Source organism: Dasypus novemcinctus, chromosome 17 (assembly GCF_030445035.2).
Source record: "Dasypus novemcinctus isolate mDasNov1 chromosome 17, mDasNov1.1.hap2, whole genome shotgun sequence".
Classification (NCBI taxonomy): domain Eukaryota; kingdom Metazoa; phylum Chordata; class Mammalia; order Cingulata; family Dasypodidae; genus Dasypus; species Dasypus novemcinctus.
This window is the reverse complement of record NC_080689.1, coordinates 41,747,142-41,763,877: the sequence shown is the minus strand read 5'-3', so window position 1 is coordinate 41,763,877 and position 16,736 is coordinate 41,747,142. Positions and strand designations below refer to the sequence as shown.

At 34.9% G+C, this 16,736-nt stretch overlaps 1 non-coding gene across 1 annotated transcript; it reads right to left on the bottom strand.

The window, feature by feature from the left end:
• Nucleotides 1–280: 280 nt before the first annotated feature.
• Nucleotides 281–485, bottom strand: LOC111759088 (small nucleolar RNA SNORA73 family). Its single transcript, XR_002793177.1, has one exon. It is a non-coding gene; the product is annotated as a small nucleolar RNA SNORA73 family (small nucleolar RNA).
• Between the last annotated feature and the right edge of the window lie 16,251 nt (nucleotides 486–16,736).

Below are 16,736 nucleotides of genomic sequence, written 5' to 3'. Positions count from 1 at the left end.
GAAACACAGATTCCCTGTGATGCTGATAAGGATAGAAGTGGTCACAGAACATACAACAAATGAACACAGAGAACAGACAACTGGGGGGGGGGGGGGGAAATGGGGAGAGAAATAAATAAAAAATAAATCTTAAAAAAAAAAAAAAGATAGTATAGCATCCACTTTCCCACCTCGTATTTCAGTGTCAAGGCTTTGCTCCTCTTCTCTCCTGAATATACACAAATATAAAACCAGTTTAGATTCCTTTTTAAGGTTTTTGCATTTTAATTTTTAATGTGAGATATGTTTCCTGCATGGCTTGTCTCCTTAGGTATTGTCCATAGGACTCTGAGAAGCTGGAGGAATATGCAGGTGCAGGCTCAAGAGCCTGGCTTCATCTCCAACGTCATGGAATGGGACTGCACATTACTGGGCACAGCCCTATGTGCCCCTGTGCCACCTGGACAGAGCCCGGGGAGAGTGACCTCTCAGGGTATCCATGCTGGAATGAAATAAGGATTTTTGTTCAAGTATTTTATATAGAAGAGATTCCAAAAACTTTTCATGTAAGAGTGAGAATGTGATATAGGGTAGGAAAGGCAGTCAATAAAACATACACTTTTAAGCCCTTGTCTACTACTAGTAAATCTGGCCAAGAGGTAAAGAAACTGGGGTATTTACATAGAACTCCTATCATATGGACTTTGATTCCAGATGGAGAGGTCAGTTTAGTTTTTGAAACATAGTTTAAATAAGCACATTCCTTCAGTTTAGGGTAGCAGCTGTTATTTGTAAACTTTAGGGTTTACCTTGTGTGTGTGTGTGTCTGCATGCTTTACCTCTTACTAGAGCAGAATTTAACTAATACTTCACAGGTAAATAGAAGTCGCTATATGCAGAGAGACTGTAATCTCTTAAACATACCTTTATGTCTTCTGTCTTTTAACTTGATAGTTGTCATATTTGCCATGTGAACTTATCTATTTATTTCCATTCCTACTTTTAAAGAATATTTCTTTTTTCCAGAGTTGGTGATTTTATTGCTGGGCAGAATATATGTAACAATTTGAAACTTTAAATACATTTTAAGGTTTTAAAGTCCTTGTCCTATTTTCTCAAAGTCAGCCATGTGCATTTGAAACCTTGAGAAATCTATCTTGTATATATGATGCTGGTAGTTCTTTATTCATTCTCTGTAAATGAATTACACATGGGTTAATTTTTAGTAATAAATCTGATTAAATTCTCATTTAAATGTTTGAAGCCTTGCTTTTTACTGAAAGAAGGAAATATTTAGATTGATTTATTTACCTGAACTCTCTGTGCACTTGCCACATTCTTTGCTGGCCATTGATTTGACATCCAGCTGACTTCAAAAGGGCTGAGCAACAAGATGATTTCTCTTTCCCCTCTGTCTCTCTTACAGAGATAGAGCCTGTTTATTGATTTTTTTTCATTGTAATACAATATGAGGTTGTTTTTACAATCCTGTGTCCAATTGGTTAATTCCTTAGATTTATAGTTGGACTAATGGGATACATTTCTTTAAGTAGCCACACAGGGTTTGCAAAAAATATGGTAAATAGAAGTGATTAAAAGGAGGACAATGTTGAAAGACCATTTTAATTTTTAAAGCTCGGAAATGGCTGGAGAGAAGTTGTTTGTAAGGAACACTGGTAGTCTCAGTAGACCAAACTAATTAAAACATATCTCCCTCCAATAAGTTCTAGCAGAATGAAAACCAACAAATCTCTTAGATATTTGGAATTATAAATCTCATATCTAAAAATGAATCTAGAAATGATAACACGACTTGGGAAAAAAACCCTAAAATCTGAAGAGTAATAATTGATTTTTGACTTATGTTTATTGCAGGTTAACTTTGATTTTAAAAGAAATAAAATTAAACTTCTTTTCAGTTCCTTCTATGTTCATTCTTCCATGGATTATAAACTTTGATGCCCTAGTTTTGTCATATAATTCACTCCCCCAGGAAACAATGCAGACCTGTGGGAGCTGAAGTAAACTTCAACTGCCTGGTATTCAGTTTAATGACAATATTTTAAGAAGGTTAGTGGCTAGATGGTTATTATGCTGTTCAGAGTCCCTCTGTAAATAGCCAGACCAAGCCCTCAACTTAGAGGAACTTTTTTAGTTAGAACTCTTAATTGTGATGGAAATTCAACTCATTGAACTCAAGCAAAAAAGGGCATTTATTGGCTCTAGTAACTGCAAAGTGCCGAGATGGACAGGGCTTCCGGCTAAGAGTAGGTTACCAGATTTTTCATTTGATTTCTTTCCCCCATCTCTCTCTGTTTCTTGCCTCTGTGTCTCTCTTCCCTTCTCTGTGTCTCTCTTCCCTTCCCTTAATCTTCTTTTACTGTCTTTTGACTTCCTCCTTTTCTACTAGATCCAGTCTTAAAGCTCTTGATTTACATTCAAACAGCCTAACACACTATGCCAAAACCTAGTGGCTGAAAAAATGTCAACCATTTTATATTTTTCATGGGTCAGGAATTCAGACAAGACTTACCTCTACTTGGTAAATGCAAGAACTTGAATGTTCAGGATGTCTTTTTTCTTCATATGTTGGCCACTCCAGCTCAGATGGCTGAAATATTCATAATGATGCTAAAATAATAATGCTCAGTAGTGAGTTTCATTTTTCCCCTGAATTTCAATAAGAAATATTTCTAATAAGATGTCAAGTATAAAATTTTTTCATCCTATAGACATATATCCATGTATCCTTTGTTATCCTAAGTTATTTTATCAAGATCATGTTTTATGTTTATTTTTAAAATTCAATTTCATGTATAGAAATAATCCTGTGGCTTTTCTTAATTGATTTATCAGCGTGGTATCTTTGGACAATTCATTATAAGTCATTTTTGCAATTCTGAGTAAACTAGTACTATGTCTTGATAGTATGTAGCAGTTTGATATAGTTATGAATTCCAAAAATAGATATTGGATTATGTTTGTAAACTGGTCTGTACCTAGGCATGATTAAATTATGATTAGGGCTTTGATTGGGCCATGTCAGTAGGATGTTGAGTCCTCACAGATGAAAGACATGGCAAAGGACAGAGTTGGGAGTTTTGATGTTGGAGTTTTCTGTAGAAGTTTTGATGCTGAAGTCTTAAGCTGGAGCCCTGGGAAGTAAATGACACTTTATGGCCTGGTAACTCTAAGCTTCTTCCCCAAATAAATACTGTTAGAGGTTTGCAATAATTAATAAGCCATAGCTCAGTTTCCCCTGGGGAAAGGCTAACCCAACCCCCATAAGCCTACATGTCCAAGGGCATGGCACTTCCCCACAGGTTAAATAAGGAAACCACGGAGAGAGGGGAGTAAAGGGAAATAGAAACCTTCCCTACCTACATATTGGAGAGAGAGAAAATTCCTACAGAACAAAGAAACATCTGCTCCTGCAGCATTCCAAGAAATGATAACTCCCTAACCCACTATCTTCTAGTCACTATCAGGAAAAGTTCCACCTCTAAGGGCTTCGCATTGGCCCCTGCACTTCACTCGGACCTTCAACCCCCTCCCACCAACTATCATTTCCCCGCCTAGGAAAGTTCTGTATAAATTCAAGTCCCCCTTTCCAGGAGTGGGTTGAAGTCTCTCTTCTGACTCCCACTGTGCTGGTGGTGGTGGTGGGGGGGTGGGCTGAAGTCTGTTCTTCAGACCCCCTCCATTGGGAGACCTTCTCAATAAATCTTTGTCTATAGTCATTCAGTCTCCGTGTCCCACTAAGCGCCATATTTTATCCAACAGATACTCTATAAAAACCAACTGATTTCTGGTATTTTGCCTCAGCACCTCTTTGGCTGACTAATAAATAGTATATACTTTAATAAAGTCCATTTTTATTCAGTAATTTAAGACATATATGTTCATAAGTAAGATTAGCCACAACTTTTTTCCTTGTTTTCTTTTGTCTGAGGTTGATGTTAGGACATGTTATCTTCATTAATTAATCAAGTATCTTTTCAACATATATTTTATTTCTTAGGTAAGGAAGTGATATTTAATAATTTTCCCATTCTCTGATGGTTATGCATTTATTTAGTTTTTCTAACTAGAATCAATTTTGGTAATTTACATTTCACCAAAAAATTATTCATTTTATTGAGATACAAGTTTTATTACCCCATATTTTCTGTTGTAATCTTTCTCCTTCACTTTCCATATCTACTTTCAGCCAGCATCGTACTACAGAAGGCTGACTATTATCAACTACATCAGTGAGATCCCATACCTTCTGACTTTGCCTTGGGTTCAGTTAATGGAGAGCTCCATCAACACATCAGAGGAGAGAGAGGTTGAGTATTCATTTGCTTATTCCCTACACTGTGGTTCATGTCAGGCTGTCAGGGTCACCAGGTGCCCCAGCTCTTCTCAAGGGGGTCATCTATTCAACATTCTCCTTCTAGGATATTGATTTTTTTTTTTTTTTGACTTTTAAAAATGTGCTTTTATTTTATTTTTTGTCTTTACTTATTTTTTTAATATTACATTAAAAAAATATGAGGTCCCCATATACCCCCCAACCCCCTCACCCCACTTCTCCCCCCATAACAATAATCTCCTCCATCATCATGAGATGATCCTCCATCATCATTCATTGCATTTGGTGAATACATCTCTGAGCACCGCTGCACCTCATGGTCAATGGTCCACATCATAGCCCACACTCTCCCGCATTCCACCCAGTGGGCCATGGGAGGACATACAATGTCCAGTATCTGTCCCTGCAGCACTACCCAGGACAACTCCAAGTCCCAAAACTGCCCCCACATCTCATCGCTTCCTCCCACTCCCTACCCCCAGCAGCCACCATGGCCACTTTCTCCACACCAATGCCACATTTCCTTCGATTACTAATCACAATAGTTCATGAATAGAATATCAGTAAGTCCACTCTAATCCATATGCTATTCCTCCATCCTGTGGGCCTTGGAATAGTTGTGTCTACTCCACATCTATATCAAGAGGGGGCTTAGATTCCACATGGATACTGGATGCAATCCTCCTGCTTTCAGTTGTAGGCACTCTTGGCTCCCTGGTATGGTGGTTTACCTTCTTCAGCTCCATGTTAGCTGAGTGGGCTAAGTCCAATAAACCAGAGTATAGGAGATGAAGTCTGTTGAGGCTCAGGGCCTGGCTATCACATGGTCAGTCCAGAGATTCAGGTCCCCTGGGTATATATTAAACCCTGGCACAAACTACAGTTCCGGTAAAAGTAACAGGAGAGGCTTGTGAACAAAGATCACATCTGAGTCCAGCTCCATCACACAGAAACACAAACTTGTTTTTTTTGTTTGTTTGTTTTTATCATCCGTTCTTCAGGTATCTAATTCATTATCCTGAGAGAATCAGAAATCCTGGCTATTTTATCTCATGAAAAAACTGTCTTTCTTTGAATAGAAAATAAAATAATTATTTGTTGAAGTTCTAACAATAATTCAGAGGGAATGATGTACTGTCCTATTTTTCATTTATAAAAGCCCGTTGGAATTCTGATTGTAGAAGAAAGCAAAAATTAAATCATCGTAACAAAGCTTATTAGCATTTTGATGTATTTTTTCAGTCACACTGGCACATATGCATATGTACATATACAAACCCTATATATCAGTAGTTAGTATACAAATAGCATTTTTCATATTATCAAGCTTTCTTCAAAAGCTTAATTCATATATTTTAGGTATTTTTCCCAATCCCTTAATGTACAATGTACTTCCAAAATATTTTAAATAATTCATATTATTTTATGTATACAACATACTTTTTAAAGCAGTCCCATATTTTTGGACTTATGCTTTATAAAAGTATTTTTATATAATGTATGCATTTCTTTCATATGTATTTGATAAAATCGAACTATTCTTTAAAAAGAACATTGTTTCCTATATTTTTGCTATTTTACATAATGCTATAACTTTTATTGCACATATGTATGCACAGCTTAAATTATTTCCTTTGTGTAGATTTCTAGAAGAATTATTGATATCAAATAGGAATGTTCATAAGGACCTTTGATAATTTTAACCAAATATTTATATCAGTGTCAACTTCTACCAGCAGTCTGAGTACGTATGTTTTAAATTATGATTTCCATCATTAACCATTAATTGAAAAGAAAATATTTAGTTGCTTTTTATATGAAACATAATTTTAAAGATGCTTTTTATTATTTATATTTCTATTTTTATTAATTATTAGGATAAATATTTTCCATATAATTATAGAATATATATTTCTTTTGTTGATTATTTAATAAATTTATGTATATTTCTACTTAGTTTAAGGCTTTTCTCCTCATTTTGGTAAACTTGTTAGACTTATATTTTTAAAATGTTATTTCATAGTTAATTCTTTATTGCTGTTTAATTGATTTTGAAATGATTTTAGGCATACAAAAGCCTTAAATCTTTAGATACTCAACGTTTTAGTAAACTTTTGTCGTTGACTTTTTTTTATTGCATTTTGGCTGAGAAAGTCCTCTCCCAAATTTATATTATTCTCTCTCAAACTTATATTATATATATATTTTAGCTGGAATATATAAATGTAAATCTAGATCCACATTTTATGTCATATATTATTTAACAATAGCTAACCAATTACCCAGACCAAGTATGTTTGTATCTTTACTCAATTTGAACCATGGGATCTGCCTTTTATTTTAGTATTTTAGAAAATGAAGAGCAGAAAGCCAAACACATGGGTATAGAAAGAAAAAGTATTTTCTTCTATCTTTACATCATTTATGTTTGTTTTCGATTGGATTTTAAATGCCTGCATCATTAACAAAAAAAAACACCACATGAATTTTATTTCTTCCTAAGTATTGGTAAGATTTCCTTTTTCTCTACCGTTATTTCTTCTTGGCCAGTGTTGCCAATTGTAATATAGATTGCTAGTGAAGAGATGTGTCTCAGGATATTTATACTGAACAAAGCTGATTCTAGTCACAGATCTCATGTCAAAATGAAGTAATCAGTATATATTCTGTCTCTTGCCTCTCTTCACCAGTTTCAGATTCTGTTTCAGGGAATAGAAGCACAGCCCCTCTTTCTTCTGCAGTGACAATTCAAGTGAGAGAACAGAGTGTTCAATTAGCTGAGCTAATGGAGCAGCTCCCCCAGTTAAACAGGGAGAAAGATTTTGAACCTTTCATGCTTCCTGCTCAATTTCAGTCTCTCTGATAACGTTTTTAACTGTCTGAAGAATCCTATTAAACGGTATTCTTCCCATATCTTATTACTGAAGAATATTCCAGTCAAATCCCAAAGATGTCAACTTTGGTGGGTATATGGAGAAACATTTAAGTGTTTTAAGTGGTACATTTCTGCAGTCCATCTTACCTCTTCTACCTTTGGATTCTTTCAAAGTTGGTGTGTGTGCACACATGGTGGGGATGGGATTTTTGTCAGTCTTTCCCAAGGTTTGCTCCAGTTCTGCTGTCTTCCTGGAAAAGAAGCTTTCAAAGTCTGCGAGAAGGAAGCTGAATTGCAACTTTCCCTGAAAAATGTGGAGTTGACAGCAAATGGGGTAATTAGCAGAAAATATGGAATGCATTCCCAGCAGTGAAATGTGGTGAGAAGACATTCTTTTAACCCTGTCAATGCAGAGGAAGCTTCAAGGCACTGATACGGTGGTGGCATGTTGAAGGACACTGGGTTTACACTCAGATTCGGATTGGAGAGCAGACTCTGCTACTCACTTACCTGAAAGTTTGACAGTGCATTCCTCTTTCAGTCTCAGTTTCCTTATATCTATTTCACATGGGTAGTGTGAGACTAAAATGAGAGATTATGTGAAAGTGTTTTGTAAACAGAAAGTGCTATGCAAAATATAAGGATATGTTATGATTATTCCTGATGTACAGACAATGAAGGGGGTAAGAGAGAAGTTTATTTATAAACATTTTCTAGGAAGTCCTGTGGATGAAGACTGAGTGAATGAGAGGATTATAAATGATCAGTCATCCCAGAGACTGTATTTCTGAGGACTTGTCCTTAAGAACCTTGTTACAAATTTGGAACTTTGTTTTGCTTGAAATAGGTACCATCAGAAGATGTTATATTCATATTGAGTGGGTAAATCTTCAAGTCCAAGTCTTTAGGGGTAGGTCCATCCACCCATCCATCTATCCCTCCACATATCCATCCATATAATAAATATGCATTATGTGCTGACTACGTAAAGTACATATTTTAAACTATGTGATTGCAAAGATGTAAAAGATGCACTTTCTACTTTGAAGGAGCTCAAAGGCTAAAAAAGGGGATAGGCATGGCAATTAGATCTGTAGCTGTTATCTTTTTCCAATAAACAAAATTTCAAAAGAAGTCCATATAAGTAAGAATAAAAGTGGTTTATACAACTACTCTAGAAATTTCGTACAAATTTAAAGGGAACACTATCATTTTGGGAGGCCCATGACCACTCTTATTTCTTTCTATTTTCAGGCCATTTTATTTTATTTTATCATGGCTAGTATGTAATTCCTATTTAAAGACTTCCATACCTATTTAAACTTTTCTCTGTACAGTCAGAACCAATACATTAGTTGAAGTGGTTGTGTTTAAGCATTTTTTAGTAAGTGAGGCCAAGCTATCAGACTCAGAAACAAGACTATTGAAATAAGTCTAAATCAGGGCTACCATATACGTGGTGTCTTGGTTTGTCAAGAGTACTCTAACAAATAACATGAGCTCTTTGGCTTAAACAACAGGCTAGAAATCTGAAATCAAGGTATCAGCTGGCCATGCTTTCTCTGAAGTCTGTAGAAGCTTGCCAACAGATCGTAACTCAATCTTACTGCTTCTGTCACATGGTGATCTGTCATCTTCTGTCTCTTCCTCTGGCTTCTAAATTTCCTTTGCTTAGAAAAACTTTGGTCGTCTTGGATTGAGGCCAACTCAGATTGCCTTATCTTAATACGATTTTCAAAGCTCCTATTCACAGGACGTGGAGTTAAGACTTGAACATGTCTTGTGAGAAGTATGGTTCAATCCCCCAACACATGGGACCCTATGCAGGCTAAAGAATTAATTTGTATTTAAAATGTTTCCTTTGATGGAAACTGATGGAAACTGATAGAGCGTCCACCTACCTTATGGGAGGCCCAGGGTTCAAACCCAGGGACTCCTGACCCATGCGGTGAACTGGCCCAAGTGCAGTGCTGATACGTGCAAGGAGTGCCGGGCCACACAGGAATGTCCCCATGTAGGAGAGCCCTATGAACAAGGAGTGTACCCCACAAGGAGCCACCCCACATGAAGAAAGCACAACCTGCCCAAGAGTGGCGCTGCACACACGGAGAGCTGACACAGCAAGATGATGCAACAAAATGAGACACAGATTCCTGGTGCCACTGACAAGAATGCAAGCGGACACAGAAGAGCACAAAATGAATGGACACAGAGAACAGACAATGGGGGTAGGGGGGAAGGGGAGAGAAAAAAAAATGGGGGGGAAGGGGAGAGAAATTTTTTAAAAAGGCTAGAAAAATAAAATGTTTCCTTTGAGAATTTGCTAAATTTATTTAAAAGGGTTAAAGGAAGCTAGGGTAAATCATGTTTTATAATTGTTTGTTACTTTCCATGCCAGGGAGGGGAGGTGATTATTTTACATTTCACTACTTACAAAAAATTCATGTGTAGAGATCTAAGGTAACTGGCAACAAATTTTAGATGCATTGAAGTAATATTTTCTTACTCTTTATATTAATAGATTGGCTTCATTGGCAGTTGCTCAATTGGCCTGCTTTTAATCTGGCTCAGTAAAGAGTCATGTATATTCTTATTTTTTTTATGCTTAATGTCTCTTTATAGAAGGAGATCAGAACTCATCTTCATGTCTTTCTTCCACTCACTGACTCTTACAGAACTTTTATTGAGCAGCTATAAAATAAAATGGATTATACTTAAATTAGGTTCCTCGTTCTTTTTCTTCCTTCTTTCCTTCCTTTCCACCTCCGTCCCATCTTTCCTTCCTTAAAAAAAGGAGAAATTTTATCAAAGAATATTTAGAAATGAAATAAGAAAGTAAAGATTACTTATGTTTTGCTGTAGTTCTTTCTGCTCCCTTTATAAATATTATAGGTAAGTGTATATGTATATATTTTATTAAAAATATGATTTACTATATTACTGTTTGGTAATATAGTTGCTTAACAAATAAGCATCTGTTTGTTTAAATATATTTTTCTATAATATAATTTCTTGTCTGAATTCTCAGTCCCTGGGTTGTTGATAAATTTATATTATAAACTATATTATAACATATTTTAGATAAATTTTATGTACATAATATTATTTGAAAGTATATTCCTTTATATGGAAACTCTAGGTCAAAAAATTTTCATTATATGAGTCTTTTGATACAAATTTTCAAATTCTCTTCCAGAAATGTGCAAGTTTATACTCCTTGTATATGTGTGCTGCATCACACCATCAAATTCTTATTTATAGGGAATGAAGCCCCCTCTCAATTAGAGGTAGAGTGGACATCACCATCATGGAATCTTTAGGACTGGGAATAAAATGTGACTAGAGTAGACTTATTGGTATGCTACTGTGGACTTATTATAATTCTAACAATGGAAGAAATTATGTCATTGATGTGGAGATAGTGACCACTGAAGGTGCTGAAGTCAGGGAGAAGGAAAACAAAGTATAATAGAGGGGCATTCTCAGGACTTGGAATTGTCCTGGATGACATTGAAGGACAGATACAGGCCATTATATATCCTGACATAACCTACTGAATTGAGTGGAAGAGAGTGTAAACTACAATGTAAACTATAATCCATGCTTAGTGGCAATATTCCAAATGCCACTGATGTGGTACATCAATTTCAATGAATGTACCACACTAATGAAAGAAGTTATTAATGTGAGGAAAAGTGGGAGATGTGGGGAGTGGGGCATATGGGAATCCCTTATGTTTTTTTATGTAATATTTTATGTAATCTAAGCATCTTTTAAAAATAAAAGTATATTTTTAAAAATCATTAAGGCATATCCTATATATTAAATGTCAACCACGAATCTTTGTTTCTAAGTGTGAGCTTTGCAATTCAAACATCCTTGTTAAAGTCGTCTTTATTTATGAACGTTAATATCTAGGTAAAAGCACATCTTTTACCTTAAATAAGGGGTTAATCTTGAAAATATAAATAAGATCTAGGTAATCAGTTTAGTGAATAGTTTTTCAACTTCAATGATGCCATTTTTTGGTTAAAGCAAAAAGTCATGATTTTTCTATAAGTCATTTTCACTGCAGGAAGCAATAAAAAAGTCTATTTCATTGTCAATGGTGATCCTACTAATCTCTTTTTGGCAGGGTATGAGGTTTGAATTGTCTAGTTACAACCAATTAAATATGACATAACATTAAAAAAATTCCTATTTACAAAAGATTTCTCTGAGAATTTAACTATTTTTAAACAACTTAAAATTCATAGCAAAATAAAAAAATTAATTTAACTCACTTTTACTACAATTAGGAAAGCTTGTCTTTACTAAATATTCTAATGAATTCTAATGCTATATTATTAAATGTCTATAAAGACAGGCTAGTTGAGAATTTAAGTATTAATTATGATTGCTTTAATGAGGTGAACTTGATATTGAAATGAAAAATTATGAAGAAAATAAAAGCAAAATGAAAGCAATGAATTAGACCAGTAGATTAAATGCTATTCTGAATGGAGATAGCTATGCATTGTAAGAAAAGCACAAAGTTCCTGTGTTCTTGTACTGGTTCCTTTGCCAGCCAGCTATACAGTATTCTGCAAAACTTTTAAATTCTTTGGTAGCCAGTTTTTCTATCAATAACATTCTGACAATAATAATTTTTCTACCAAATGTATAGGGTTATTTGTGGGACTAAGGAACAATTCACTGAAAATGATAATGCATGTATTATCCTTCCCAGGTAATTCTGTACTTGTCATTTGCTTTGGTATGATATCATGGTTGTCTCATTATCATCATCATATCTAAGAGTGATGCTTAATTCCATGTGTCATCTTAGCTAGGTTATGGTGTCCAGTTGTTTGGCTAAGCAAGGACCCCTGGTTGTTACTGTGAGGAAATTTTGTTGATGGATTAGAATCTATAGACGGTTGATTTCCTCTAAGGTGGACTGCATTTATAATTAACAAGGGAGATTGCCCTAAGCAATGAGGAGAGTTTCCTCATTCAATCAGTTGGAGGTCTTGTAGTGAGTGTTGAGGATTTCAGAAGTCAGGAAGAAGAATTCCTCCCTCTATTTCAGTCAGCCACCTTCTGGGGAATTCTGTCTCACCTTCATTAGAATTTCAGCATTTCCAAATTGCTACCTACACTACAGAATTTGGATTTACCAATCCCATGGTCATGTTAGCCAATTCCTATAATAAATCTCTGAACATTTACATGTCTATTCTGTATCTCTGAAGAACCCAGGCTAACATATTAACATTCCTCCTTTTTGTGAAATATTTTTCTGTAGACATTCCAGATATTGTATCATTGACAATGAGGTGGACGTTATTGTTATCCCCATTTTATAAATGGGAAACTCAATGTCTGCGAGTTTAAATGAATTTCCCATGGTTTCTTGGCTAGTGAGTAGGGAATAAGGGACATAAAGCCATGTATGTCTGAATCCAGTGTCCTGAAGATGAATGAAAGGGTTACAGTTGATGGTTCAATGGCCCTCTTTCTTATGCAGAAAAATATCTAATTTTGTTAAGTGTATTAGATGATCAGCAAGGGGATATCTTTGTTTTTCAAGGTCTCTGATCCATCTAATGGGTCTGAATTTTCTTTATCAATCCATTTTCCCAAATATTATAATTTGATGTAGGGAGAAACTTGCCTTATAAAATAATGTGAGACATTTGTAAATGGAAGATGGAGTAATTACCTAAATTTAGTTTCCTGTAATCCTGGTTTAAAAAAAAATCAAGCAGGTCTAACAGCCTTGTTTTACCAAAGAAATAAAATTTGATGGTTAAAGTTTGCCAGAATCCACGCTTCTGAGCTCTGGAGTGATGAAAATTTGTTATATCTATAAGGCAAGTTATTCATGTGAAGGATAAAAGTATGTAAGTAAATATTTACTTTGGAACATGACATCTCCCAAAGGAAGGCTCCTCTAACATCCAACCCCCTTCTGATATCATGCTTTGTCAGGATGTTTTCGTTTCTGACTGACTGAAAAATAGAATGATTCCTGGGGACTTAGAACTTGTCAGGTTCATACTTTGAAAGTTCAAAGAATTTTCTTCTTGCTGATATATATTTATTTAGTCTTTGAACAACTACAGACATTCAAAACCAGGAATATATTAAAATGAAAGTTTAAGTGCATAAGTGATTTGAACATTCTTACCTGATCTGTTCGGTGAAATCTAATGATAAATGTTCTCTAAAAAATGTCAATTCTCTTTAAAAGTAGAAATTTTAATTTGGTTTATGTATATCTCTGTAATACTGAATAAAAGCATATATTTGTACATTTATTGAGCAAATATATCTTGAGTGTCTCCTTTATACCAAGAGTTATTCTACAACTGCAGATAGAGGTATGAAAGATAGAGTTTAGATCTCAGGAAACTCATAGTTTACATGAGGAAACAATGGTATAGGCATTATAATAAATTGGGGTTGATGCTAAGATAGAAATATACTGGACCCTGGGAATACTGAATGGTATCTACCCTACATCTCACGTTTGTCTGAAATATGAGCAAGTTAACCTTTGGTCTGAGGCAAGTATTGCTAGAGATAGAGCAAAAGCTATGCTCCTAAACTGTTATAACAGTTACACAATTTAGTTCTTAATTATACTCTGTTTTCCATACAATGTTGTATGATGATATAGCTTAGTGGTTCAGAGTATGGCTTCTGTAATCCGATGGTTTTGGGAGTCCAAAACCTGTTTTCCCATTAGCTTTGGCAAATTTCTTACCTTTTTTAAGCTTCATACACTTTATCTTTTAATTGTAAATAGCAGCTGCACCTACCTCATAGGATTGTTTTGGATATTAAATGGAAGTCTATATAAAACATTTTTAACACAATTTCTGCCATATTAATAGTATATGACAGCTTCCATCATCATCATCATCATCATGCTTTCCTCTCAGAGACTGTAATTTATTTTAAATGTGGGCATAGTACAGTTTTTTGTTTTTCTTTTAATAGTGGAAAAGTCATTAGGAACAGGGCTCAGAAGTGCCTTGTTTTTATTTCTGGTCCTTGACATCTTCATTTGCTCCTTGGATATCCATTTCCTTTCTGAAAATTGAGAATAGAGAATCAAGGGGTGGGGCAAGGCAAGAACCAAAAATTCTCTTGAAACTTTTGGAGCACTTCTCAATGGCAAAGGAATTAGATATATTTAGGGTAGTTCTAAAAGGCCGAACTAAGACCAATGATGGAGGTTCTAGGGGGAAAGATTTTGGTTCAACTCAACGATACAATTCTAAACAACTAAATTTTTTCAGAACTCTGTGAGATAATAACTTTCTCCATTAAGTAAAGATTCAATTAGTATCTCTCAAACCTGCCCCAAGTGAAGAATTCCTAATAAAATTATAGACTTCTAGATTCTCCTGTCGAGTCCTGATTCAACAGGTCAAAAGAAAGGCCTAGACATAGATTATTTTTAACCAGCCCATCATGAAAGAAAGTTTGGGAAAAGTCTTCAGTGATCATCCATCAGGGAGACAGTAAGATGGCTTTTTATTTTGATTAGAGTATCATCATGATGTTAAAGATTCATTTAAAATTTCTGGTAGATTCTCAATATATTTAGTAATTGACTTTCATTATGGTCATTATAGCAATAAATTTTAAGAAATTCGTATTAATTTGATATACAACAAATAATATATAATATACCAGTATAGAGATGTTTTGTCTTGAGATGTGAGCTTAGGAATAATTGTCATCAATATTTATTTTTTTAAAGATATACATGTATTTTCATAATTTGAAATGGTATTTTCCTGTGTGTTATTCCTAATAAGGATAAATATAAATTGTGGCTATTCAGGCTTCATGAAAATTATCATGGGTCTTGCTAGGTAATATATTGAGCACATTCTAAAATGATATCCTGAAGTTTGGAAAAATATACAGGTTTTCAGAATACAAACTATTATAGTTTGAATGATTTATGAATCTGTAATTCAGGACATATACTTTCTGTATGGTTAGAAAAAATTAGCCTCCGACATTACTGTCCATGAAGGTGATGGTTGTTAGCAGAAACATCCCCTTTTAAATGATTATTTTAGAAGCTAAGTTACAGAAACCATCTAGGGACCTGTATGTCTCTGACTTCGTGTCAATTTTATTTCTGTAATAATTGAACCAGCTCTGGGGTAGTGTTAGAAATTTTTATTTTGCAAAACAAAGAAAAACTGTGTTGAAGTAAAGTAAACTGGAATCATTCAGAAATATCTTCTATCTATTGTTTGCAAAACCAATTATCAGCATAAATTACTTTCTTTTGGCTTCCAGAGGGGAGCAAATGAAAATTTAGAAACAAGAAAACTACAAGCATTTGTTCTAGAGGAAGAATAAAAATGAGGAGGATTCACATGCTGGCCATCAGTTGGAAGAATGAAACTTATGAGGTGGAGGCCAGCTGAGCAGTTTGGAAAGATGGCCAACTTAGAGAGAGACAAAGGCCAAAGGTTCTCAACTTCCATGTAGGGCTATTACTTAGGCATAAACATGTAATTGTGGTGGTTTTAAATTTGCCTATACATTCTTGATACTCTTCCCTTCAAGAGATAGAGCCTAATTCCCCTCCCCTTGAATGCTAGATGGTCTTAATGACTCATTTCTAATAAATAAAATATGGCAGAAGTGACAGTATGTGACTTCAGAAACTAGGTCATGCAAAGGGTCTTTGGCTTTTGTCATGGTCTTTCTGACTCTTGCTGTCTCTTGGATCACTCACCCTGAAGGAAGCCAGCTGTGTGCCCTGAGAAAACTCGGGGAGCCATGGGAGCCCATGTGACAGAGGAAAGAAGTGACTCCTTGCCTAGTTGAGCTTTCAGACTGAAACCTTGTGAAGACCTTCTACTGGAACCAACCATGTGAGCCAGTCCCCGATTCCTGATGTATAGTAGGTGTGAGAAAATGAGTTTGTTGTTTTAAGATACTAAGATTTGAGGTAATTTTTTACTTAGCAATAGGTAAATAAAATTGCTATTTTCCTCCATGTTCACTTTTTCTATACCTGAGTTTGGAGTTGTATCTTTAAAAATAAGTATTTGGGTTTTGATATACCATTCAAAAGTATTTTTAAAAGAGCTCTGGGACAAATTTATATTCTCGCCAGCTAAATCTTGTGCCTATTATGAAAATGAAGTATAGTGACATATGGGGGAGAATCAATCAGTGCTTGTATTTTGTTTTTTTAAAAAATATAATTAATTATATTCATGGGTTTAATAATAAATGCCTTTATTGTGTAAGGCATTTAAGCTAAAAACTCTCCAGCCGATACATTCTAGCTGGTCCTAATTTACTTTGACATTCTAACTGATCCCAATTTCCTTTGACTTTACATACTTTCAGACAGATTATCCATTTAGAGATCATCTGAAAGAAATGTTTGAGAGAAATTCTTGGGAAACTTTTTCCAATTTAAATATCTTATTCTTGGCCAGAATGCCACAAAAGTCAAGCTGTGCAAGCAGATGTAGCTCAAGTGGTTAAGCACCT